The sequence below is a fragment of the Lichenostomus cassidix genome, chromosome Z, assembly GCF_008360975.1.
Source record: "Lichenostomus cassidix isolate B80296 chromosome Z, HeHo_3.0, whole genome shotgun sequence".
In the NCBI taxonomy this organism is placed as follows: Eukaryota; Metazoa; Chordata; class Aves; order Passeriformes; family Meliphagidae; genus Lichenostomus; species Lichenostomus cassidix.
The window spans coordinates 71723543-71750628 of record NC_139511.1 but is presented as its reverse complement, the minus strand read 5'-3'; the positions used below and the strand labels follow the sequence as shown (position 1 = coordinate 71750628).

Sequence of the window (27086 nt, the reverse complement as noted above, 5' to 3'; positions counted from 1 at the left end):
GATTTTTTCCAGACTGCCTCAGAAGAGTTATCTTTTGTGCCTGTGCCTGTTGAGGGGAGAGAAAAGGCTTTTAATTATATCTGTAATGGATTATCCTCATCTCTGCAGAAGGGCTCTTGACATTTTTGAAGACTAGGCATCTTCTGTTGAGCTAGCAATGGAGTGTGTATGATAGAAACAGAGTGTTGCCTTTCCAAGTTAGTAAAATGACCCATGCTGCCAATGGCAAAGCCCTCAAAGCTTTCTGTTTAGCAGGATTCTACACAAATACAGATCAATAGCTTCAATTTGATTCTCACCAGTCCATCTGTAAAAACAGTATCATTCATATGCCTGCTGTCAACACAATCGCTTTCCCTGATCCAAACAATTTGTTGTTTCTATTTGTTTAGAAAAAAATAAACCCTCTGAACATTCTGATTAATTTGAAAAGCTTCTCCTTTTCAACTACTCTGTGCTTCATACTACTTTAGCCCTATCTTCTATACATTAGAGAAGAGTTATCATACAGAAATTACATTATTCTTCCTTCTCTTACAAAAAAAAAAAAAAGTATCACAGAGTAATTTGAACGATTCTTTCAGTAATGAACTAATCATGACCTTAAACTAAATAGCAGATAGATTTTAATATAGGACACAGATACTTCTTATAGATTATAAGAGCACTTTTTACTGTGCTGGAGATAATGCTGGAAAGCTGTTTGGTGCTAAAGGAGAAACTACCATGGGAAGGATGATGGAAGTTTTGATTTGCCAGGAAACACTACATGAATTACTGCAGCCTAAGTAAATGATGACTAAACATACAGAGGATAACAATCTGCAGGTGTTTGATGGAGGCAAACATAGAAGAAGAGGTTTTCTTAGGGTCATCCAAAGGGTAAAAGTAGCAGCAGTGCTAGATGGCCAAGCTAAATTAATAGTTTTACTCCACCTCTAATAGCTATGATTGTATTATATTAAAACAGAGAAAAAGCTACAGAGAAATCCTGAACCCATATCTAATCCAGACCCACACTGACAGATTAAATAGCACAGTAGATTGCAATTTCTTCTTCTGTAGTCAAATGTTAATTAGATTCCTTGCAGCTGTCTGTATATCCTGAGTTGGCTGATGAGCACATTAACAATGTGAACTGATTCAAGAGTAAAAACGAAACTTCCCAGAGAAGGATAATGACACATCTGAAGCACAGACTGATCCCAACAAAACACAAACCCCACCAGTGCTCAGTGGGTCTGTTGCATATTTTATGGCATGTGCAAATGGCTCTTCTGCACTGGCAGGGTCTGAATAATCTATGAATCTCAGCCCCTCCACTAATGCAAATATGCTTAAAAAACCCAGAGAAACTGGAAGTGAATAAATAATCTTTTTCCATCTTTTGCAGTCACAGAAAACTGTAAAGTCACCTGACACTTCTAAGCATGCCTCATGTATCTGTGAAATGAGGAAAAGTTATTTCTCTTCTTAGTTTATTTTTGGGTAAAACCTCATAGTGTCCTTGCCTGGAGAGCACTGACATGCAAACTCTCTTGCCATGTCAATATATCAGTGTCAGTACATTAATTCCCAGGCATTTTGTCATTTTCCTGAACCTTTAGCCAAGTGTTTAACTGGAGATGGAGAACTCTGTCCTGTTACCTAAAATTGCCTTGAAAATGGTTCTTTCACAGTCAGTTTTGTTTCAATTATATTAAAAGTAAGAATTAAAGTTGAAATTTGAAACAAAACAATCTATTGACTTCTTCTCAGAGACAAACGAGTAGAATACTAAGAATCTGTGTCTAATTCAACTTTCTTAGATTAAATTACCTGAGATTGCTGCTTAAACATGCAATCTACCTACCTAAATCCTAAGACCAGGATTTTGACATACACTTTTCTAAAAAAATGAATGAAACTTCAAAAGTAGTGTTTTTCTTGGCTTCAAAAATTTGTTTATTATAAAACCTGGCTGAGTATTTACATAACAGACTGAGACAGCTCTAGCTGTAACTGTAAATTTAGAATAAATGATGTATATATTAAAAATCTGGGCCATGACTTTTAAAACATCTCCTACTACATCCTCATAAATGAAGACAGATAGGTGAGCTGATATCACCTCCAACTCAATCAAACAGAAATCCAGTTGCCGTAATTACCACTTGCAGTTTATTCAACAGCAATTTTATGGGTACTGCCTAAAAATGTCCTTTGAAGGGAAATACTGCAGCAATCACACTACTTTCTGTAAGTCTGATGTTTTTTCCTTTTGAAATAATGAAATTAGATCTCAGGTCTGAAAAACAATCCTGTAATGGAAGGAGAGTGGAATATATGATCTAATATGTCCTACAATTGCTACTTATGATCTAATTGCCAGTCAAATAGAAACTCTTCTTTAAAATAAAATCTGATCTTTTTTTCATTATGTCAAAAAAATTGCTTGAAATGTGACAGCACAAGAGGAAAAGAAAATTTTTGTACTTTACTGATGCAGCCTCTATTTGAGCACTGTTCTTGTGATAACCACATAAAGCATTCCTGTTCAAAGGTTCTGTTATTGTCAAGGAGATGAATTATAAAGCAACTTTATATTGTGCAATCCGCAGATTTTATTGACAAAGTTGTCAGGAGCAGAAGAACTGGGAGTCTCTCTGCTTGTCATGGGATAAATAAGAGGATCTACAGAGCTCTCAGCCTCATTCAATTTGTTTAGATACAAGTTGACTGGGAGCATTGATTCGATGCGAGACCAGTTATGGATTTTTAGGTAGGAACATACAGAGTGGGGAGTAATAGATGGCTCTAAAGTGAGTACAAGGCTGCAATTCACTTGGGAGGCTGCAGAGATTGTGCAAGCCCAGCTGTATAAGCATGCTGGATCAAGGGCAGATGGGTCTGATCCTCCCACTGAAGTGTTTTCTCCGCCTACCCCAGCAGCAAAATATTGCTTGACCTCTTCTCCCATGGGGGAGCACCATGACAGGTTATATTTGTGTGCTAGGGGGTCTTGATTCATGGCCCCTCATTATTTAAAGCTTAGTTTCCCACCCATGCTGCCACAAACAGAGGAAGTCTCAGCTGCTGAGTGATGGAGCCACCAAATTCCAGCTAATTTGCTGGTTAAGACTTGCCAGAGCATGAGGTTAACACAATACTTAGCCTTCCTATCAGTAAAAAAGTACCTGCTTGCTGAAGGTGTCCTGTAAACCCAGTACAGCTAATGTGGATGTTCAAATAAACCCCATCATCCTATGCTCCTCTCCCACATCATCATCATCATCATCATCATCATCATCATCATCATCATCATCATTTAACCCAGTCCTGGAAACTCTTCTTTCCTCCAGGTGGGAATACCTGAGGAGCCAACCCATTGGAAGCCCAAACCCAGTGCAGGTTTCCCTAGACAAGTGAAAGTCAACACAAAAATCAGTGGGGATAAAAGTCTTGAATGGTGGCTGAAGGAGAAGATCAAACTCTAACAGAACATTCAACATCAGCTGATGTTTTAGTAAAGTTCCCCTGCACTTCTCTGCCAACTGAGCTTATAAAGTATTTCTGCTGGGTACCTCCAATGGTGCTGTTGTAAAGATGGATGATGCTCAGTGCAGGAGATGAAGAAAGAGGCAAGGGAGGGTGGGATTTATCTCATATTCCAGCCACCTAACAGTTATATATCTAATCTTAACCAGTCATCTAGTCTGCTCCATAAGGACAGGAAACTGTCATGTTGATTCAAATCTTTGGTCATATCTCCAAGAGGATCTTAACTGCAAACCAACTCATTTCAGGCTGAAAATCCATTACATTGCAATTTTCACTGAGTTTCAGGCTGGATGGGATTTAATCTGAAATCTCTGGAATAAAGGATTGCTTCCTTAGGCTTTTCAGCCTTGTAGGCACCATCTATTATATCAGTTATCAGGTTTTGACATTTCATAACCCATGCAAGATAGTTCAAACTTATGCTTTGTTGCTCTGCATGCTGCTGAAGTAATTAAAAATGGAAAATGCTCTGAAGCATTTTGCTGGTAAGGGTACTTTGAACACAAAAGCTCTCCTTCATCTTGGTTGAAACTATTTGGATTTGCACTGGTATAAATTACTTGTTCAGCGCCAGTGTAATTTTTGGTTTAATATAACACTGGAGAGAGAACAATGTATTTAAGAGGATTTTTCTCCTCAGAATTTATTTTCTTTCAGTCAGATCTCTAGGTAATTCTGTTTACTTTTCAATTCCCAGCGTTGGTGAGAAACCTGTAATGTTTTGATCTTTCAAATATTCTTCACAAAATGCTCCAAGGTCTTTATCTGACAGATAAATCTGTTCTTCTGTTTTATTATTTGTTCAGACAGTGTTATTCCAAACTAAGAATTTAAACATTGTGTTCCTCATCACAAGTTTAAGCTGAAAGAGGAAGGCAAAATGCAATTCTTCCTTACTGGGGTGAGCTGTCTCAATAAAAATCTAAAATAGAAAATGAATTAAAAATATATGATCCATTAAATGTAACTTCACTGGCTGTTTTCAAGTATTCTGACAATTTTCCAACATTATTTCATTTTAAACAACAGATCGTTAAAACAAAGCCATGAGAATGTTATCAGCTGATTTCTAAAGAACAGTGATTTAGGAGATCTGGCTCCTATTGCTAGATAAAATCCAAGTTTGGGAAAGACACTTAGCATCTCTGAATCTTGCCAGAGTTTCATAGGAAGATGTTGAAGGACTCCAGCCTGGACCAATGCCTGCTTCCCAGCACCAGCAGCTCTTAGTCCCTGGAAATGCTGAAGGACTACCCATGGCAGATGGAAACACAGAGCACCAATAAATCATAATGCAGGGATGCATGGATTTTGAGGATATGGACTACATTTCACTGAGTATCCTTCCAAAAAGCCGAATGATTTGTGTGTGAAGATACACCAGCAGACCATCTTGATCTGCAATCTTTCAGAAGTGAAGCATCTACACTGTGGTAATCACAGTCATACCTTCATTATTACCCTGGATTTCTTTTGTGTTCCTCCCAAATTGCCCATATGCAGGTGTCTGAGTCTGGACCTGAAATCCTAATCCTCCTCTTCTCGTTTGTATCCCACTATAGAATCACAGAATCAGAGAATGATGGAATGGTTTGGGTTGCGAAGGACTTTGAAGATCACCTAGATCCACCCCCTACCATGGGCAGGGACACCTTCCACTATCCCAGGCTCCTCCAAGCCCCATCCAACCTGGCCTTGGACATTTCAAGGGATCCAGAGGCAGACACAGCTTCTCTGGGAAACCTGTGCCAGGGCCTCATCCCTCTCACAGTAAAGAATTTCTTCATTACACCTACTCTAACCTTGCTCTTTGTCAGTTTGAAGCCATTCCCCCCTGTCCTGTCACTCCAGGCCCCTCTAAATAGTCTCTCTCCATCTCTCTTGCAGTCTCCCTTCAGGTACTGGAAGGCCACCATCAGGCCACCCCAAAGCCACCTTTTCTCCAAGCTGAACAAACCCAATTCTCTCAGCCTGCAGCAGGGTGACATCCCTCATTCTCTATGCAAATGGTGGCTGTCTGTGATTAATCTGTCACACTGTTTTCCATCAGCCTTCCACATAATTCTCAAATGAAACATTTCTGCACGATCTCCCATGGCATTTTTACACTCCAGTGAGGTTTCCTCTGATCACCCATGGAGTTATCTCACTGCCAGCCTTCCAATTCTCTGTTTCTGTAGTGCTACCTAAAAACCCTTTCAGTCACACAGGTGCCCTTCCTGTCAAACTGACCCACACAATCCCATTGCTCCTGCATCAAATCTTACCCTTTATCTTTTGTTTTATAATTTGATTACAGAGGGGTTTGATTCCGGACCAGCCCTTGTTATTGTGGGCTAATGATGGCAATACCAACCCCAGTGTCTACATGCAAGTATTTATGCTCACAGCTCATCCCTGACTGCAGAACTTCCATGAGAGCTAGAGGCCAGGTCAGCCCAGCCTTCCCACTGCAGACACGGCTGGAGTTGGATGCCAAGTGCCTGGAACACACAGAAGCTGTATTTGCAAGATGTGACATGTGCTTAGTCCTAAGTGCAAGCATTCAGGGCTGTAGTCCAGCCACTGGTACAGAAACTCCAGGAACAATATTCTGAGGTTTCCATTCAAAAAATCCCCAGTGTCTTTCAGTTGCAGTGATGACAGGAGTACAGCTCTTGCAAGACAGAGCACATCACCAGCGAATCTCAATCTCTCTTCCTCTCCCATCTTCCATTTGCAATAAGGAACTGCAAGTGTATTTGTAGGAGGAAAAGGCTTATTTGGTAAAGGGCATAAGACTGATCAACTCCACCCCTTATGAAAATATCCTGTGATTTTTAGTAGCCATTAAACCCCCAAAGGATCTAATTTCTTAGGATTTAACTCAGAGGACTTGTTCTGCCTGTAGTAAATGGCCAAGCACTCAATAGATCTGCATTAGCTTGGTAATGATCCTCCTGGCATTTGAAATTATGGCTAGACTGATCTGTGGCATATGGCTTAAGCTGCTAAGCCATTGCCTGTTGTCTCTGTTTTTCATTTGACTTGGTAGCTTCCTGAGGTCCTGAATTCATCCTTGAGGATAATGTGAGCTTTTCCTGGCACTGAGTGAGCTGTCACAACTTACCTGCGTGATATTTAAGAGGGGTAAAGAAGGATTACTCTAAATGCCTGACTTAACCCAACTATAGTTTGACCCGTCACATTATATTTCAGTGTTGTTTCCACATGTGTGGTTTGGTTATTTACACTTTGCTGGCTGTTTTCTTTGGAAAGTTTCAGATATTGAACAAGAGCCAACTTTTAGCCCAAGGTATCGTAAACAGCAAACAAGGATAGTCCTAACACCTGTCTAGAAGCAGCCTACTGACATGCACTGATTTTGATAGTAATTTGAAAAATGAACTTAAGGAAGTGTTGGCATAAGAAATGAAAAAATGCAGTCTTTTTACAAAAATAAACTGTAACACACTGCTTTAAAATAATTATTTTATATCAACTGCACGTAACCGGGGTGAAGGACAGGAAAAGTAAATCTAGCCTCTGCTAAAATGGTTGATAAAATATGCTCCCTCTCAGAGGGTAGGAAGTAAAGTGTAATTCTCTTTACAGCTCTAGCATTCAAGTTTTTCCTCTTAGGCAGTGATATGATGCTCCAGAGAACTAATGGTCCTTGAGTCACAGGGCTCCAGCCTGCTGCCTGCACTGCCTTCCTGCACAGCATCACATCGAGCCTCATGGGCTGGGAGGAGGAGCACCTGGGACCTGTCTTTCATTAGCTGAGATGTTACTGAACTTCTAGGAGGCTGAGCAGATTAGCAGCAAGATGTGCTGTCAGTCAAGGAATTTGGGTCTCCTATGCATCCTCCAAAATTCCCTGTCTCCAGCACATTGTCCCTCTCCAGGTCACCCTCCAAGGCAGCTACTGGGGAGGGTCAGTGCCTCCAAATCACTCATTTTCTGCTCATCACAGCAGTCATCACTTCAGCAGAGATGCATCATTAATCACATCTGGGACCAAAGAAATCCTGGTGAGGAAAGAGAAATCATCCGGGTCGCTCCTCTAATGATGCACTCTTGTCTCCAGTACCCCTTGTCTTTCCCGGGGAAGACACAGCCTGGCTGTCTATCCCACATTCTGCAAAGCCTCTGCCACATTCTGGCAGAGCAGCTCCAATCAGCACTGCTCAGCAGATCAGGGAAGTCACTTACGTTAACTTTTTGAGTTACACAACCCTCACGCTCATGCAGATGTTGTTTGCAGAATACTGCAGACGATGCCAGCCAGACACTTGGCACCAAGGCCCAAGCTGGGAGATGAGGAGCTTTCGAGGCTCATTCCTAACATTCATTATTTTCATATTTAATAAGAAAATTGACACGACACGTCAGGGAGATTGGTCAGTCAGCTAGGATGGAAACTATTAGTGCAGAAAAATGAATAGCCTGGCAGTTAAATGTCTGCAACGCCCACACACTCCCTGGAAGGAACTTCAAAATAGGGTTATTCATCTGAATTTATCCCATGGTCCCTGGGTATCATAGCAGTGGTTGAAAGTGGCTGAAACTTTTTGCACTGCTTGGTGCTTGATCTGGATTTTTTGTGGTGAACAGTGAGAGTGTATAAGGCAGAGTTGTCCCAAGTCTTAAAATCCAGCAGTCAGAGCTCAGAAAATTTTCAGAAACACTTGAGTGGCACGGGGTGTTTTCCTGGGTGCAGACCTCCCCGGGCATCAGTTTCCAAATGATGGCTTCTAAGGGGATCTGTGAGGTGACTGGTTTTAGAAAGTCATTTAGGTATGGTGGGTCTTGGAAATCTTTCTTTACAAATCCTATTTTCATAGTCACTGTCAGTCACTTTCTAGCAGCAACACCAAGAAGATCCTTTAAAATTTTAAAATAAGAAAAGTCTCACTAACAATGCCTCTTTTCCTTGGATTGCTACTTGCACACAAGTCCCAGTTTCAGACAATGATAAAGAAAAACCCTCAAGTTCATCTTTCATTTTCCTGTATGTTTTTTTCTTCAGTGCCTACACCTATTGGGCTGTATCTACATCAGTAAATAAAATGGGCCATCACACACTGCTCCTGAAAACAAATGGAATGGTTTGTTTTACCAGGATCAAAGTTTCTACCTGAAATACGATCACTTCATCTGTGTCGTGCTGACTGAAAACCATCCCTGGCTCTCAGTGCCCACTGTGTCATGCTCAGGTGTTATTTGGACAGAGTTGCAGGCCACAAGCCAAAACATTATTGAGAGGAGGCTAACATCAGCTCAGTAAAATCATCCTCTGTCCCTTTTCCAGTCACCAGCACAAAGGGGTGTTGGAGCAGTCTTTCGGTCTGGAGCTCAATTAATCACTTCAACACCATTAAGACCAGTGGGCATTGAAGAGATTTGCACTAATGTTCACGACAATTAAATCTTTCCCCAACTCTTAGTATGTGATGAGTCTTCCTCTCAAAGTTGCTTCCTCCCTCCAGTGACTGTAGGAGGAGCTCAGATGACAAGTTTCTACAGGTTGCCTAGCTTTTGGGTGGCTGGAATTTAGTGAAAATCCCATGCTAAAGGATAAAGGGCTTCCTCCATTTTTTAATCTGAATGATATGAAAACCAACCTCTACTTTGCAGGGAATGAAGAAGTTCTACTTAGAACATATGCAGTTCAGTTCTTTCCTGTGAAGTTGCCATATGGCAGGGGAGTGATGGGAAGAAGAAAAATATTGACAGTGATGATATATCTTATTACAGAGCATACGGACCAAATTTTCCTCTCAGTTACACTAGTGAAAATCTGGAGTGAACAGCCTTGTCTTGATAGGAAAATCAGATCAGTCAGTGGATATACAAAGCCAATTATGAGAATGAAACAAAAGCAAACTTGGGAAACATTATGGTATAGTAAAGAAGACATGTGGTATGATGCCAGAAGACAGGAAGTCATTGAGCCCAGCATGCTTACTCTTCCTTTGAAAAAATCATCCCATCTACAGTAACCACAAGCGGTCAGGATCTTGTTTTATGCCTGAACTTGGCAAACTGAATGAAAGCTGCCCAAAAACATCTGTTCTGGGTTTGAAACATTTATATAGCCCTTTGTTAGAGTACCAAAGATGGCATCGCATCAATGGAAAGGAAGCATTGTAGAAGAAAGCAGTTCAAGGATGCTATAGGGAAAAGTCCAAGATTAACACAAGACCTACAATGTTTTACACACCAATAAGGATCACTTATTTCTTGCTGAACATCCAGCTGATTAAGACTTTAAACTGTATTTGACAGACAAAACCAGAAACTGCTCCAAGGAGAGAGACCGTGGTCTACTCCTCTTCTATACTATTTAGAATTTAGTATTCTATCCAAAATTATTTAGAAATACGTTGTGGGCAATTTAGCAGCAAAAGATGCAGCAATAGTACTGTTTCTCTACTACATTACGAAGACATAAAGGTAAGTATGTAGATTAGAAGACTTCTGGAAAGATAATGAATATTTACTAAACAATGGTTGAGTTATTTGAAACTTAGTTTTGCAACCAGCTAGCAAAAGAACTGTTTTGTTTTCAGGATCTTTTCCAGACTGTGTAAGATAATAAGAAATGTACAGACTTTTTGAACCTTTATGGCAAGATGATGACATTTACGTAAACTAGAAGAGGTGAACACTGCATAAAACTCAGGCAGAAAAATAAAAAAAATTACAAACTGAAGTAGAATTACCACCTGTAATTTAGCACACAAAAGAGTTAAACTGCAGTTTAATAAATAAACTATGGCTGGGGCTTTTTTTGTTTTGTTTTTTTTTTTTTTTTGGAGGCCTCTGAAGACTGAATTCTTGCAAACTAGTTCAAAGACAAACTATAGCCAACTGAATGTCCACAGTTTCTTTGGAGCCAACATGCAACATTTGGCCAGAAAAACACCGTGCCAACTACCCAGTGCAAAGCCTATACTTTAATTTGCAAAAGCAAAAAGCTGTGATTTATACCTCTGAAAGGAAGAAGTTAAAAAAAAAAAGGGATCTAACAGTACGTTCTGTGTAAGTTTATTTTTTTGCCAACAGTTTGTGGGTTGGATGATGAGGTACGTTCCTGAAGATTAGACATCACCATTTTTTTAAACAAACAAAACAGCAGGCAAGATCAAAATTCCCCTAAAGCAGAGGCAGTCCTTGCAAAAGTTCAAGGCTGTTGTGGCTCTCCCTTGGCTCCCTTTTTAAAAAAAATAAATTCATCAACGAATAACATTAATCAGCTTTGGCTCACAGGCAGAATTTTTGCTTCCAGTTGCGGACAATTAGAGGCACAGTGTCAACTGGTCATTAATTAGGTTGTGTGAAGCTCTGTGGATACACATGGCTTTTTGTGACACCAAAAAATTCTCATGAAGAATGGGACTGCAACATGTAGACATCTCCTGGCTTCTTCTCATTTTAAACAAAATAATTTTCAGAGGAAAAGCCGTAGAATAAATGGGCACTGGAAGTAAGGGGTGTTGTTCCACTGACAAAATGAACAGAGAAATGAAAATCAAGTGGAGTTGATGTTGAGCTGTTAATTCATGTGTTCAAACCTGATAATATCATTTGTGGTATGGCTGAGGGAAGGGGGTCTGGATCTACATAAATTTTTACTGATGAAATTTAAAATGAAGGTTTATGGCAATATTGCCTTCACAAGTTTGTCCAACAGGATTTCTCCAGGATTCCTAAACTATCAAAACCACCCCAAGGCTGGTCTTTAGCAGGTGATCCACAAATATCTTCATGATAGAACCTCAAGATATCATTCAAATTTTGGGCAGATGTTATGGTTAAAAATGGGATATTGCTTCTCAGAGAGGAATCTTTTCCACTGTCATGACTTCCCCTAGCCACCAAAGGCCTATTCTAAGACTACAAACTAAAAGTCCCAATAAATATATTATCATTGTGCAATAAAATAGCTCTGCCAAAAAGAAAAAAAAAGCAGCACATGAAATCCCAAGGGATGTCATTCTTCAGCCTGAAAAATATCACTTATTGCTGAAAAGAAAGGCAGTCATAAGTCGCACATTGTTAGATGGTTCTTATGGGTTTCTTGGCAGTGAGTCCGGAAAATCTCTTTCTTCAGTATAAATATATATAAAATCTTAGTTAGAACAACATAAATTAGGAAAGCAAAAAAAAAAAAAAAATAGAGAAATTCCAGATATCTGTCCTAGTGCTAGGCATAGTCTTCCAATCCCTAAAATTGGGATTGGGATTTAGTGTGTGGGATTTAGCAACAGCACTACACTACTGTCAGTCCCTTCCTTAGATGTAGCTGTCCATTAATAAATAAATTAATGTTGTTTGCAAAGTTCACCTCCTTTGACAACATCCAGCGCTGAAGGCATTCAGGCAATATAAAGGTACTTTTCTCAGGGTTTAATTTAGTATAAATGAAGATGAATCCTTAACAAAATCTCAGTCCTGCTCATGGTTCTTCTCTGCTGAACCTCATACTTCATGAATCATTGCTATTACTCTCAAACTGGTTTCCATGAGGACTCTCTTCTTTAATGTTTTTATTCCGAATAGAATGGTCACATTTCAAATTTCGCTTCCTGGGGAAGGATTTTGCAAAAGCATTATGAAGACAGAAAATACCCCATGAGTTTCCAAAGTGTAGATAGCAAGAGTATTTATTATTATGCTGGGAGAGAAACAAAAGGGATATAAAAAGTGATTCACAAGGACAAAAAACAATCTATTTTTCAGGGGTAGGAGGAAAAGTTGCCTTCCATGGACACATTGTGCCATTTTTTGCTTCCACATGTCTTCTCTTCCATATTCTTTGGGTGGGATACCCAAGGAGGTAAATGCAGTACAGCAATTATTAGGTTCATCTGAAAGATGGTAATTAAATAAAACAGAGAAATGTATCACACCAAGTTGACATAGGCTTATACAAATACGTGTAATCAGTCTTCAAGGCAACTAGATGTTTCTTATTTGTGTGAATTTCACAAACTGCACCTTCTTCCTTCATTTCTTTTCTTCTTCTATTTTTTTCTCCTTATTCAATTTTGTATTGTTTTCTAGGATCTTTTAAACCAATATTATGCCCCACTGACAAATTTTCCTATAGGAGTGTGATAGTCATCAAGAGAACAATATCATTTCGATGAAATAAGACTCCCAAAGGAGCCCCTTAAGAGCTGGAAAACCTATAAACTTCTTTCTCAAAGGTAACCCTACTTGTGATTTTGTCTTTTCAAGTAAAATATTAGGGATGCTTTATAGATTTGAAGCATTTCTCATCATGGGAAAGAAAGGATCACTGTCTTCTTAGGCTATCAATATATATTTGTGAGGCAGCAATAATTCTTCCAGCGAATCTCATGTTCCCATTGAAATGTCTTCACTTTTTTTGAACAAAGCAAGCATTACAGAATGATACTATGCGGATGAGATCTAAAAATAAAGTCTCTTGACAATTGTGTTAAAATAAGTACTGCTACTAGCTTGATGTAAATAGGAGGAGAAACACATCCTAAAAATTACTTCTATTGCCTCTGGGCATAATCACCCAGGTGGAGAAATGGCACCTGCTCTTCTTTAAGTCATTTATCATTTCTGTGGGAAAAAAAAAATCTCTGGAGAGCACATCCTTATCTGTAGAGAAGAGGTCAGTACTGCTCTATTCCTGTCTTTGGTATGTCTGCATAGCTCTCTGGTTGATGGTGCAATAAGAATTATTTTAAATAAGAATGATGACACTCATGGACAATGATGCATTTAAGTCTGTTGCAATTAGCTGTTTCTCGCTCTGACACCAACCTTCTGGCATTAGACCTCCCTGCACCTTGGTTTATCCGCCCGTGAAATGAGGGTAAAGATACTGACCTCTCTTGTAAAACTAGTCTGAGATTTACTGCTGAAAAGCACCAGGTACAAATTAGGCAGAATATTTAACAGCTTATGTGAGAGGAGCACAAACTCCACTGGCTTGTGAATTCTCACTGGGAGACACTCTTGTGACATTCACTCCTGTCTGAACTTGACTAAAAGTGGCCAGTTTACCTGAGACTACACTGACTGCCAGAGAAATGAAAATTTCACTCTGTTCAGGACATCTCTTATTCCCTGAATTAGATGTTGCCCCTGGGGACAAATGGAAATTCTACTTTGATATTGTCATGAAACATAAGGATGATAATCACAGAATCTTAGAATGACTTTGGTTGGAAGGGACCTTAAATACAATCCAGGTCCACCCCCTGCCATGGCAGGGACACCTTCCACTATCCCAGGTTGTTCCAAGCCCCATCCAACCTGGCTTTTGACACTGCCAGGGATCCAGGGACAGCCACAGCTTCTACAGGATAATAACAGAAAGGATGATGCTTTCAGTTACAAAAAGTTCTTGGAAAAATGAATATCCTTCTGTGTGAAGGGTCAATACAAAAGAGTCCTTTATTTGATCCAATTTAGTGGACAGAACACTGCCAGGACCAATACATGAGGGCCAGGTGGCAATGCCAGGAATCCTCTTACACACTGTCAGAACACAAAAATCGGGCAAAAACATGTTATGCATGTGAAAAGAGGTGTCCTTGGTGCAGGAGATGTAATGGTAGGATCACTGCAGCCATCTTTTCCTGATGACCAGTGGAGTGGCAGCATCCCTTGGGTGTTTAGTGACATCACCTGGAGTTATACAGTTTAGTAGCAGATGCTCCCTCTCCTGTCTTTACCCGGTAGCATTTACCTGTGTTTCATATAGCAGAGGAGGCAAAGTGCTTATCAAGTGAGTTTATAATATTTTTTCATTAAGGATTTACATATAGGAGGAATATGATTGGGAACTTAATGAGCTACTTTATAATCTGATGAAATGGTGTGACCTGCCAAGGGACTTAGCCCAAGGAGCTTTGTGTGCTAATCTGATGCTAAGCACAAGGAGGACTTCAGGGATACCAACTCCTCCTGGGTGTCTTGCCCACCACTGAAACTGCGTGGCTATAATTAACATCAATCATGCTAAAGAAATGGAGGACCAAAAGCTACCTGGGGGACTACAGTGCTGAGGATGAGAACCTGTGCTAGCCAACACTGTCACTGGGGAGTAATTAGGTCCTCTGCAAATCCTAGTAGGAGTCTCACATCTCCAGCTATGTTCTGGCACATCTTGCTTAAACAGAGTACAAGCTGACAGGGGACCCCACTAGAGATGGTTCAATATTGAGAGTTAAAAAAAGGGGAGAGCTGCCAGCACTTTGGATAGCATTCCTGGAGAGAGAATTAATCCCCCTTCCCTTAACATTTTAACTGGTGTAAATACATCAATATCATCCACATTTTAAGTATTCTTTTTCCTGATTCATGAAGAATCAGAGGATGCAGCCGCCCTGTGCTCTGCTCAGGTACAGTGTGAAAGTGAAGTAGAAAGTGCTGTCAAGTCATAATAATAATACACTTAGTTTGTAAACCCCGTTTCTTTCCCTACATTTCAAAGCCTTAGCAGTATTAATTAATTAAAACCTTGCAACAGCTCTATGAGTTGAGCAAGGACTATTATCTCATTATATCAGCCAGTGAACGTGGAGACCCTGAAGGCCAGATTGAGATTGTCTGCTTTAGGCACTCCATTCATTGCAACACTGAAATAAAATAGGTTCTTGGCTCCAGCAGAATGATTCAGATCTCTTAGGGCAGGTGCCTACGCAAACCACACGGTGACAGATGCCTCTAAAGCAGGACCCAAGTGATGTTCACACGTTTCTCCATCAACTGAATGAACAGCTACAGGCCCTTCTTGGGATGATTTTGTGTTATTGGTTACATGGAGCCACTCAGGCATCAGCACTAGGAAGTATTATTCTCACAAGTGTGGCTGGGAAATTACTTAATTCAAGGCTCAGCAGTGGGCAAACCTGCTTGTGTGGGAATCAAAATATAGATTCCCCTCTGAAAGGCAAACACCCAGGTTGTGGGATAAGTGGGAGGAAGCACAAGATGTTAATTATTTGAGCTCTTATCCTGCAAATAGAAACACAGAGATCCAGACTGTCCCACCCAAGGGTGTTTGACTCCAGCGCCTCCCATTCCTCCAGAATTCCAGGAGTCAGGTAAGGCTGGAGTGGAGGCACTAAGGTCAACCACTCAAGATCCAGCAGTGTGAAATGCAGAAACTGGAGAGATCAGCCCAGTAGATGAGGAGGTCTTTTGCTTGTAAAGCTTCCATTTTGGAGCTCTCTCAGACAAATGGCATGAATTGAGTTGGGCTGGGGAACAGGCATTCCTTGGTGCCCCAGACTTAGCTGCCACTTAGGAATTCCTGGGTGCTTCCACACTGCCAGACTGACATGTCTGGCATGTCTCCTGCACCCTGGTACCCCAGTCCTACACACTCTGCAGTCATCAGCTGACCATTAGGGACCCATTTGTTCCATCTGAGAGGAAAGCTGGGCATGACCAAGCTGACCAGTGTGCTGCAGTTTCTGCTCCTGACACAGCCTGGACAAGCACCAAACAACTTTGGCTCCTTACCTGGTGCAATATTGCAGTGCTAGCCTGAAGCCCCAAACCCCAATAACCCTCCTGTAACTCCCCAGAGCACACAGGAAGCAGATGGCTAAAGAAAAAACCCACATTTTGTCTTCTGTATTAGGAAACAAACACACAAACAAAATCCAAACACAAAAAACCCCAAACCTACAAACTCCGAAATACTTAGAATTTTACACCAGGTCAGCAGAGAGATGTTGTCCTGGAGATCAGGATCAAGGGGTGTGCAGTGAGGATTGGTCTGCCCTGTCCAGCTGCAGCTGGGAGCACAAAACAGCCTGCATCAAGCAGTTCAGAGGCATAGACTGTTTTTCTGCTTTGGCCCACACAGAATATGAACATGCCCTGAATTTCTCTTGCTGAGGTGTTCTGTGCTAGCTCGATATCACCTGAAACTGGTGGGTTTGGTCAAACTGTGGCTTAGTGATGTTGGCCCTTATCAACACCTTGGAGTTATTAGCAACTTCTTACCCACTTGTGAGTCATGATGGACTGTCACAGGCTGTCAATCACTGAACACAAATAAAACCATATGCTTATGTGTTTTTGCTACTCTTAGGTCTAAAATACACTGTTCAGATTTATATGTAACACTCAGTTTCTCTGAGATGTATCTCCCTCTTCAGATGAAACAGACTGAGCCATTCCCTGGAACTTAGACACATCTAGTTCATTCTCACAGGGACTTAAGTTGGTCTAAACCACATTCACTCACTTCTTCAAGCTATGCAGTATCTCAAGAGCAGAGCTGAGAAAAAGACTCATGAGTTTTGAACCTGGGCTTGAGCCTGATTTATTACCATTTTTACCTGCAAGGGGTTTCTTTGATCTCAGCAAGACTCTTCACCGATTAGCAGCAGAGAAGGGGAATTTGGGTTAATGCATGCTCTACCCACTCTTTAACATAAGAGTGGCTCCTATTAGCTCTTTAGCAGTTTGTCTTTTTGTGCAAGAACTTGCACAGCTGACTTGGCTAAACTTTTAATGGGTGCGCTTCTCATGTGGGAGGAAACGTTAAGCACTGCTTATTGTTACTTAGAATTACACACCCAAATGCCATAACTCCATCCAGAGTTCCCAGGCTACACTACTCTATCACAAATAAGATCTTCCTCACCGCCTAAAGTAATGTCATGATGCAGTGCAGGAGCCAAGGAATGCTGGGTTTGCAAAACACACACATTGCTTCAGATTGCAATGAATTCATTTAAGAGGAGATCAGGCAGCAAACCATTAATTTCAGTGCAATATATTTCCCTGCTCTCCTTATTTACCGAGATGTTGTCTCAGTAGATCAAATCAATGAAATTACAGCAGTGTACTGACAGCAGCTGATATCTGCTCAGTATCTCGAGGAGGCATCCCTTTATCAGCTTCCAGTTTTTGCCTGACACATTTCTACCGTTCAGTCCATTTTTTTTTTGGAAATAGGAAAGCTAAAGTTTTCCAGCTTAACTGGCTGAGTCAGAAGCTCCTATGGGAGGCCAAGCACTGGCACACATATTGACTGCCCTGAGAGCAGTAAATTCAGCCCCACAGTGCTAGAGGAGGTGTGCTGCTCTTCCTGAGTGCCCTTCTGGAGGCCACGTGTGGGGCGTGCACAACTCCACCCTCAGCCGAGGTGGGAAACTTGTTCAAAGTGGTTTTGAGGTTTTGTTGAGAAGCAAAACAGGAAATCTGCATGAATCTGGAGTTTAACTAATTTTTTTTTAAACTTGTTGCACTCCAAGACTTTTTCTTTTTTTTTAATAAAAATTAAGTAAATATCTGGATGACAAACTTTCTGCAACTGACCTCATCCCAAGCTTTTACTGGGGCAGATGAGACTTCACGCAGCAAAGACACCCTGCAGTAGTCCAGGGATTTTTTTTCTTTCCTTTTTTTAGCAAAGTAAGCAAATCAAAGGCTGTGTCAACTTACTTAAGTGTTCTTTATGCCAACTAATCATAGCTGGCACAGAAAACAATGCTGACTATTGCTCCCTTTCCTGCCTGCAGTGGAGGCAGGGAAGGCCAGAGACACAGCTGTAATGGTAAGTCTGTGCCATCTGGGGAAACTCTGCATCCTCTGCTCAGCTGCTTGGGACCAGAGGAAGGACCACTGAATTCCCTCTAAAAATCAGTGAAAAGGACAACATCAGAGGGGTGGGAAGCACCAGAATAAGTCTTTCTGAGCCAACATGCTGACCCACATACCCAATACCACTGCCACTGCTGAGGGCATCTGGTGCCCCTGTCTCTTTCTCAACCTTCTCTCTGGTAACCATGCAAATCATAAGAGTTGGTTTTATAGTCTGCAGTAATGTGGGCCCTCCCCACCCTTGAGAAAGCTATGGTGCTTCAGGAGCTAGGATGAGAAAATTATTACTACTGACCTCGATGTAGGACCTAATGACAATTAAAACTCCATCAGCAGCACCATAAGTTACTGAGCTTTGTGGTACATTGCTGATTCACATTCTGTGACACTCTTTGCTGAGCAAACTCTACCTAGGTGCCTCCACAAATCTGTTTTCAGTTTTATGTAAGGCTGAATTTGGGTCAGATTCTCAGAGGAGATACTCTGCTGTCATTCACAAGCAACTGCACTAAGACAAGTGAGTTACTGACAGGTATAAATTGGCTGAGCTGTATTTTGCAGTTGGGATCAACCAGAAAAGCTCCTCACAGTTTGCTCCCAGTTTATTTAAGCTGCCTGTGTGTGCTGCATAAGGCACCAGCAGTGCTTTCACTGCTGCTCCAGCATCACTCTGACGTCAGCACTCTGATTTGATTTTCTGTCACTGTTCTTACAGATTAAATTTCAACCAGTGACCCACAGCTTGATAGCTCATTAGCAAATCCCTTTGAGCCATCCAGTGCTGCCCTTGCTTGACAGTTAACTCTGCATTGCACATAGTCCTAAAGCCTCCTGAAATCTGCACTGCGCCATGAGAAAGCTCAGTCAGACTCAGTGCAGCTGCAAAAGCCTATGGGGATCTATGCCCAGGTGCATGTTTTCAATGACAAATCACTAATGATTCTTATTATGAGTCCTTGAGTCTTTTCAAGTCATTGAGGTTGTGTAAAGACTCCTTCATGGACAGTCAAAGCTTTTCTTTCCCACCCCTCCCCTCAGCCCTTGATCTGTAGGGGAATTAGTCTTACTTCCTTCTTGTTGAGACCTTAAAACAGGACATTCTTGCTGCTTTTGTTGTTCAGCATCATTATTGCAATCAGGCGGACTGAGCCCTTTTAACTTCTCTCTTGCTGTGACACATGAATATAAAACTCCTGGAAGGCAGTGAGAATGGAGGAGCAGCCTCAGATCATGTTCTGGAGGTCACAGACCCCAGCTCTCAGTTTTGCAGCTGAGTAGGACAGGATGGAGGTTGCTCTGAGTGAATCAGGATCCCTCTCACTGACAGACACCTTAAGCTCTGATTTTCCTATGCCCAGATTTGAGTCACATTCTTCAGCAGGTTTATCATGAAGGTGCAGCCACTGCTTTGTTTTACCTCCCCCATGCATCTGAACAGAGCCCTTGCCTTGCACCTCCATTATCAGTGCCAAGAAATAAGATTTGTATAGTTCAGAGCTGAAGCACACTCTCTTCCCTCCAACTCTTCTTAAACTGCCACTTACACAAGTACCCAGGCTGTCACCATCAAAGTCTTAACAAACCAATTCCTCCAAGCTAAGAAAATCTTCTAAATGTTGAACCAAGGCTGTTAGCACCTGGCATATTGATCACAGACACAAGGACCCTGGTGTGCCCAGTGTCCTGCTCTGATGTGTCACTGAACTTTCCAGCCCCACACTCTCTTTTTGCCTTGGCAGATACTTCACCCCTGAAGTCAACCTCACCAATCTCAATGGGGAGACGCTTGATTTACGCTGGGCCGAGACGAGAATCTGGCCGTGATTCTTTATTGCCTTTTAAAGCCAAGAGCCCAGCAGAGGCCAATTGTGTCTGACGTGAAGCAGCTGCACACCCAACGTGGAATCTGCACAACTTCATAAACTAGCAGTGGTCTGAATAAAAACTTCAAACAAGACGTTCTGGCATTGGCCAGAGAGAGTGAAGATAAATAGCTGGGAGATGCCAAGTTGAGAAGGAAGAGCTGCTTGACTGTTGGACAGAGAGCAGAGTAAGAAGCAGAAATTAGGCAGGGTGCTGGGAGGCTTGTAACACTCCCAAAAAGCAAAAGGGTCACAGCGTTTAATTTGATTAATTCATTGCTGGTCTAAAAGACTTTGTACTGAGCCTCAGGCAGCTCAATAAACATACAATCATTAAGAGAGGAAATAAAAGTTAGGTTGGGTGATAAATGGTCCTGCTTCCTCTCCCACTCCAGCTTCCCTCCTGTTTCTTCTCTCCTTGGTCAGTGCAAATATTGGAAGCAACACAGTAAATCAAGAGGTAGCATTAAAACAACAACAATAACAAAAGTCACCGTATTTCAAATGCCTTAGTCAAAATACTTTCAAGAAAAGCTTTGCTTCACTTTCCCCATCAGCAGCCTATCCCTTTAGGATAGACCAAAGGCAGAAAAGAGCAACATTCATGCCAGCTTGGTCTCCTCTCCACAGGACTGATAGAAAACTCAGTGGAAAACAAGAAGGACATTTATTCTAAGGGGCCAGATAATGCTTTTGGAAGTAATTTCAGTAGTTTTGGTTTGTATGCCTAAACATTCAGGGGCCTAAACAGCTGTTTCGATGAATATAACTGTATTTACAAATAATGGGGTTTTTTAAAGCTCTGATGGTAACTTTTATGGGCCAGATGACACAAACACTCACCCTGTAACTGTACAGTGCTTGTCCCTCACCACAGGACACAGTGGGAGGGAACAACCCCCTATTAACACTGGGGCTTGGAAAACTTTTGCAGCTGCTGGAAGCTATGTAGGAGCCTGGGGTGTCTGAGGAAACCACAGCAGAGGCAGAGCTGGGGAAAGGGAGGGTGACTAATGCTCCATACATCCTCAGTCAGTGAAGTTCTCATCTGGCTCTTCTCCCATCCACTTCAAGCACTGCCATGGGTCCAACACTGCATTCACTGGGCATTGGTCAGTATCAGAACTTGCTATGGCTCTGTATGGCAGGAAACTGCTTTAATCCCTTTTACGCAGTCAAACACTGAGGTTAACTGCAATTAAGACATTTTTTCTGCAGTTACTTGAGAAAACTACAAAATGGAAGATGGATCTTCAAACCCAGGACCATGCATCAGTCTGTCTCCGAATTTATGCACACAGTGCCATATGAAACACAGGTCCTGTTGAGTCAAATCTTTGTTCCTGAAGAAAGCCAGGTGACTTGTGTGTTTTGCTGCATATCTATTCAACTTGAATCATCACGTGGTACTCACTTCTCCTGTCTTGTTTCAGTGTGTAAATGTGCATCCATGAGTGTTTGTGCAAGACTCAGCCAGTATAGGCATTCATTTTATGGCTTTAAGCTGGTCAGATGATGGTCATAGAAACATGGAATCATTAAAGCTGGAGAAGACCTCTAAGATTACTGAGTCCAATCATTCTCCCAGCACTGACAAGGCCCATCACTAAATCTTGTCTCTAACCACCACTTTTTCATGTTTTTTGAACACTTCCAGGGACAGCGACTCCACCACTTCACTGGGCAGTTTGTTCTAATTCTTAATAACATTTTCAGTGGAGAATTTTTTCTTGATATCTAATCCAAACCTGCCCTGAAGCAACTTGAGGCCATTTCCTCTTTTCCAATTTCTTGTTACCTGGGTGAAGAGCCTGACACTCCCCCCGCCTCAGCTGTCCCCTCCTGTCAGCAGTTGTGCAGAGCCACAAGGTCCCCCTGAGCCTCCTTTGCTCCAGGCTGAGCTCCTTTCCCAGCTCCCTCAGCCTCTCCTGGTGCTCCAGACCCTTCTCCAGGTCTGTTGTCCTTCTCTGGATACACTCCAGCACCTCAATAGCCTTCTTGTCATAAGGGACCCAAAGGAGTGGGTTCAATAGTGTGGAACCACTGTTTCTACCATCACTGTAATAGTGCATTCGCTGAAGAATAATGAACCAACATTGTGATTCCTGAACTATGTAACAAATTAATTATTTGTGGAAAGTATTATTGAAAATTATACACACATTAAGTGAAAAATCAGCAAAGTTTAATTAGTAAGGCTAACACTATTTACCTATGTCTGCCACATATATTCAGAAGAGCAATATGCTTATCCACTACTGAAGTACTGATCTCTTCTCATGTAAAACTGAGACTGATCAAGGCTAAAGCTGATACTGATTCCTTCAAGAGTAAAACCAGCACCATACAAAGCATCTGAGGAGGAAAGGTCAAATCAGAAGAAATTCAGGTTGTAGCACTGCTGGACGTTGAGAGGGGAAGGCCTGGCAGGCTTGTAGGTAAGTTAAGCATTAATTTGCAAAGCATGTTTGTCATGCTAACTATCCAGCATTCAGAGACTGATGATTACCTGCTTTCCTAATAGCTGCACATGGTTAACTTTATATTCCTGTAAGTTTACTGTGCATGGTGTCTGTGCCGTATCTAATAAAATCAATGTACTTCCTAGCTGATCTTTGAGCCATGATGTCCAATACGCAAGCAAGGCAATCTTTGTTTATGTAATCATCATTTAAAAAAAAACCAGGAGGCAGAAAGACTGTGACAGTAAGGTAGACCTTGATTAGTCTTACCACAAAGAAAAGCAGAAATGCAGTCCTGCTTATAGCAACTCTCAACCTCTGCTTCACCTCTAGCTACAGCCTGGCCTGCAGTGATTGTAACTAGGACATAACCTGACAGGCTGTACATGCAAATTGCAGTCTTCTCTTTGCACCTTAAAGGTTAAATGTGCTTTTTGTCATTATTCCACCTAAGGAAAAAGGGAAGAGGCAACCAGCCCTGGTTTTTTCCAAGGCACAAGCTATGGCATTGCAACTGCCCATCAGCAATGGAAATCTCTTCTCCAGCACCGTGTATGAAGGAGAAACAGGCAGACATGAGACAAGATGTGGAGTTTGCCACGAGGGCCTCTTTAAAACAGTGCTCTACTCTCAGTCTCCCCAGCCCAGCTGCAGCACCAATCTGTGACCTCTCCCTGGGTCCCTCACCTGGGGCTTTAGCAACTCCTGGAGAGCAGCTGAAAGGCTCAGCCATCCAGCTGTGCAAAGTGCCTCAGGTCACACAGTGCCAGAGGGACTCCAAGACGGTTTTGCAAGTGTGTGAGGTGTGTCTCTGGCTGTGGGGAGTGCAAGGAGGGAGTCAACTTGATGCATTATGAATTTTTAGGGTTTATTTCTTCGTGTATCTGTAGTTTTGGTGTAGTTCTAGGCTTCATATAAAATGCTAACACCTCTGTTCTCAGCACCTTTAGCCAAAACAATTGCTCTGCATGGAAATCCAAGGACATATTCGCTACCCTAGAGCCCCAAAATATGTAAACAACAGTGAACTGGGAGGGAGCAGGCCTGGGGTGGCTGACACCATCACCTAAGGGGGTGATGGGAGAATTGAGGCCCAACGTGCTCATATGACAGAACTTACAACAGGTGAAGAGCTCGTGACCTGGTGTCCATTTTTGAGTGCAGCCACACTAAGCAGCTTTGTTTGCCCTGAATGCACCTAGAAGGCCTTTAATAAATTTGTCCACCTTTTACTCTCCTAACTTTGTCCTGGCCTCTGTTTCAGGCTCCGTTTTAGGCATCAAACTGAGCCACTGCTTGATGCATATGACTTGACAGCTCCATCTAGGATGTGCCTAAGTGACATCATGTCTGTGGCAAGGAAGGATGTGAAACATTTTCTGCTGTATTATTGCCTGTAGGCTGGGCTGATGACACTGGAATACTCTTCAGCTAAATAGAAAAGCAGTGCTTAATTAGTTTTGATTAATTAGTCTTTCTAAATGCAGGAGGGTTAGATGAGCACAAGAAATTTGGCAAAAATAGCAATTTCAGAAAAAGGCTTCAGGAAGCAACAGGTCACGAGGGGTGGGTGGGAAGAGTTATTAACATGTTATTATGGAAGGGACACCAGCTTCCCCAGAACAATGGTGTGGAAACAGTCAGGCCACAGGGAAATTAGCCATATGCAGTAACACTGCACATTTAACCCCAAGTGGTCCTAAGAGATGCAAACAGAGTCAAACCTCACAAGGTCTCCACTAAAGAATAGCCAGTGATAGTCCAGGGTGATGCAGAACAAGCAAAGGACTTTGGTTGTGACCAATCAAACTGACTGGTGACACTCCCTCAATGGGACCCTTCCCCTTGGGCACAGATTTCTACATAGAATCACAGAATCGTGGGATAGTTTGGTTGGAAGGGACCTTTAAAGGACATGTATTTCCAAACCTCCTGGGACAACTTCCACTTGTAGCCTAACTACTCAACCCCCAACCTAGTCCATGAACACTTCCAGGAATGGGACATCCATAATTTCTCTGGGCAACCTGTGCCAGGCACATTTCTTGCGCCAGCACTGCAACAGCTTCTCCAAAATGTAAGAAGGAAAACTTTTCCATGTCCTGTATCTTTCTGGATAAAATCATGCCTAGGCTTCAAGATTGTACAACAGGACTGTCTTCTACCATGCACAGGACCACTAGCTATCACCAAGGAGCACCAAACTTCTCAGAAATGGCTAAGTGCTGTTATAACATAGACAGAAACATAAATGAACAACAACGTAATGGTACCTGCAGCTGTACACCACACTGAAACAAACTGCACTGCTCAAACACCAAGGAACAATAAATGGGTCTCTCATCCCTCTCATCACTGATATATTCACTGAGTGTGGGTAGGTTTTGCTATATATTTTATCTCCAGCAGCTTGCAGTGAAGTTGCAAACGGCATTACTGAGCACACCAAAATGTCCATGCAGTAAAGATAATGCTGAAATTGTGATATAAATCTATTTTCAGCTTTCATCTGAATATTCAGGATGTCTCCTCTTATCTCTGTTATATATTATTTTTAACTTGTGAAAGATGACAAATACTGAGAGAGCAATCAAGCTATAGAAGTTGCCTCCTGGGACAGAAAGATATGCTCTCATAAGGCTTTTGGTTTTTTTTTTCTTTTACCTTTTATTTTTCTGATTAGTCAATCCCTGTTTAACCTCCTCAGGGAAATGCAAGGTGAGTTAGGACGAAGAAGGTCAAGGTTATCATGGAAGAGTGTAATCCTCCCTCTGTGGGAACTGGTTGAATAGTTATGGCTAGACTCAAGTGCAGACCTCTGCTGGGAATCCCAGTGAAGGTCAAAGGCAGAGAGGAAAAAAAGCTGCACTGAGATCTTAGGCAGTCATAAGCAGACAGATGTTCCTAGGCTTTAATGAGCAGTCTTGGCTCCAGGCCTTTCTTGGCAGAGCTGTTTAGTTTTAGTATTTTTCCTTGTAGTGCAAGGTATGGCTCTGGTTATCTGGCTCTGCTTAGCTAACTGCTGATGATTTTTCCATCTAAATAATAGCATGACAATGAAGAAATAAATTAATAATCTGTGATTTGATGGATTAGGTCATGGGGAATGCTGTGCAGCTGTAATCATGAAAAGCAAAAATAAATAAAAACAATAATTTCAGTTTAACTGAGAACCAGTTCAAAAAGTTTGAACTGCAAATCTAATGGAGTTTCTACTGCAAGTTCTAGCCCACCATCTCATACATTTATCATCACTGGAGAATAAACTGAAGGGAAATAACATGAAATAGACTTTTTCTTTACTAATTCCATCTTCAAGTCAGCCTGGTGGGGCTCATGCCTCTACTTTGGAAATTCATTTGAGTTCAACAGTGTTGGGAATTTTGACAGTTTGCTATGCCTTAGTGAAATATATTAAATTCAAAATTACAGATTTAGCAAACATCTTCTGTTCTAAAAGCAAAAAAGGCTACAAATGCAAAGGCTGTTATGAAACTGTGAAAACTGTTAACTTTCATAAAAAAAAAAAAGAAAAATAAACTCATTAAACATTTTGAAGACTTTTAATCCTCTGTGCCTGGACACAACTTCCTTAATGAAACAGACACTGCATCACTTGGTGGAGAATACTTTTATTCTTTGTCAAGCATATTGCAACTCTGATGTTCAGAGACTGATTTCAGTCTCTTTTCCCATATTTTTGGATGCATCAGTTTTTGGTGTCACAACTGATCTAATATAACATGATATCATGAACAGGAATGTTTTCGTGGGGTAATCTGTCATTTCAGACTGCTTTTCACTACTCTAGTCCAGATCCTGGTCTTGGTGAAGGAATTGGAAATGTTTAGGTGGCTTAAGCATGAACAGTCTTTGGAACTTGATCAGTTACAAGTCAGTAAAAAATTTTAGAGCCTTACATTGGCGGGTTATACAAATTCTCTGCTCCCTCTGTGTTCTCAGTTAATTCTCTTTTAATTATGAAGGCTACTAACTACTTTTCTTGGAAGCTCTTTTTTAGCACATCAGAATCTCATCCACCACTGGCTGGTTCAGCAAAGCTCACCCTTTTCCAGAACTAAGTGTGAAATCTGCTTTGTGATAAATATCTGATGGTGTAGGAGCACTGGGCTTGCTCCCAAGCTAAATTCATTTATAATGCAGAAAAACACCTGCCTCTGTGTCATCACAAAAGCAGCTCCCTATTGTAAAGTACAATTCAGTCTCTCAGACAAGATTCAGATTCCCTTTCTCCCCACACTGCAGGAGAGGAACAGATGTCCTTAGCAGCCGAAAGGAGCTTCCTGCCTCTTCATCTACCCAGCTTACATTTCCCAGTCGTGAGATCTAAAACTCTTCAGAGTCAATTGGTGAGGGAGGGTTTATTGTTTCCATGACACTGGTCCTTTCCCACAGCTGCTTAATGCTCAGGATAATTATTTTACATGACACCTGCTGACTGGAAATGACAGATTTGCTCTAGGATTGTACCTAGGATCTCCATAGATTCTGCCCAGACATCACCATGGTGGGTGCCTCTCACCTACAGTAGACCACATTAATGGGACACTGACACAGCTTCACAACTTCCCACACGTCTGATGCATCCCATAAACAAATTGGT

General features: G+C 41.6%; 1 protein-coding gene across 4 annotated transcripts in view; it reads right to left on the bottom strand.

The window, feature by feature from the left end:
* SETBP1 (SET binding protein 1) overlaps positions 1–27086 on the bottom strand; it is a 269168-nt gene that overhangs the window by 52762 nt on the left and 189320 nt on the right. The gene's annotated exons all lie outside the window — the stretch shown is intronic.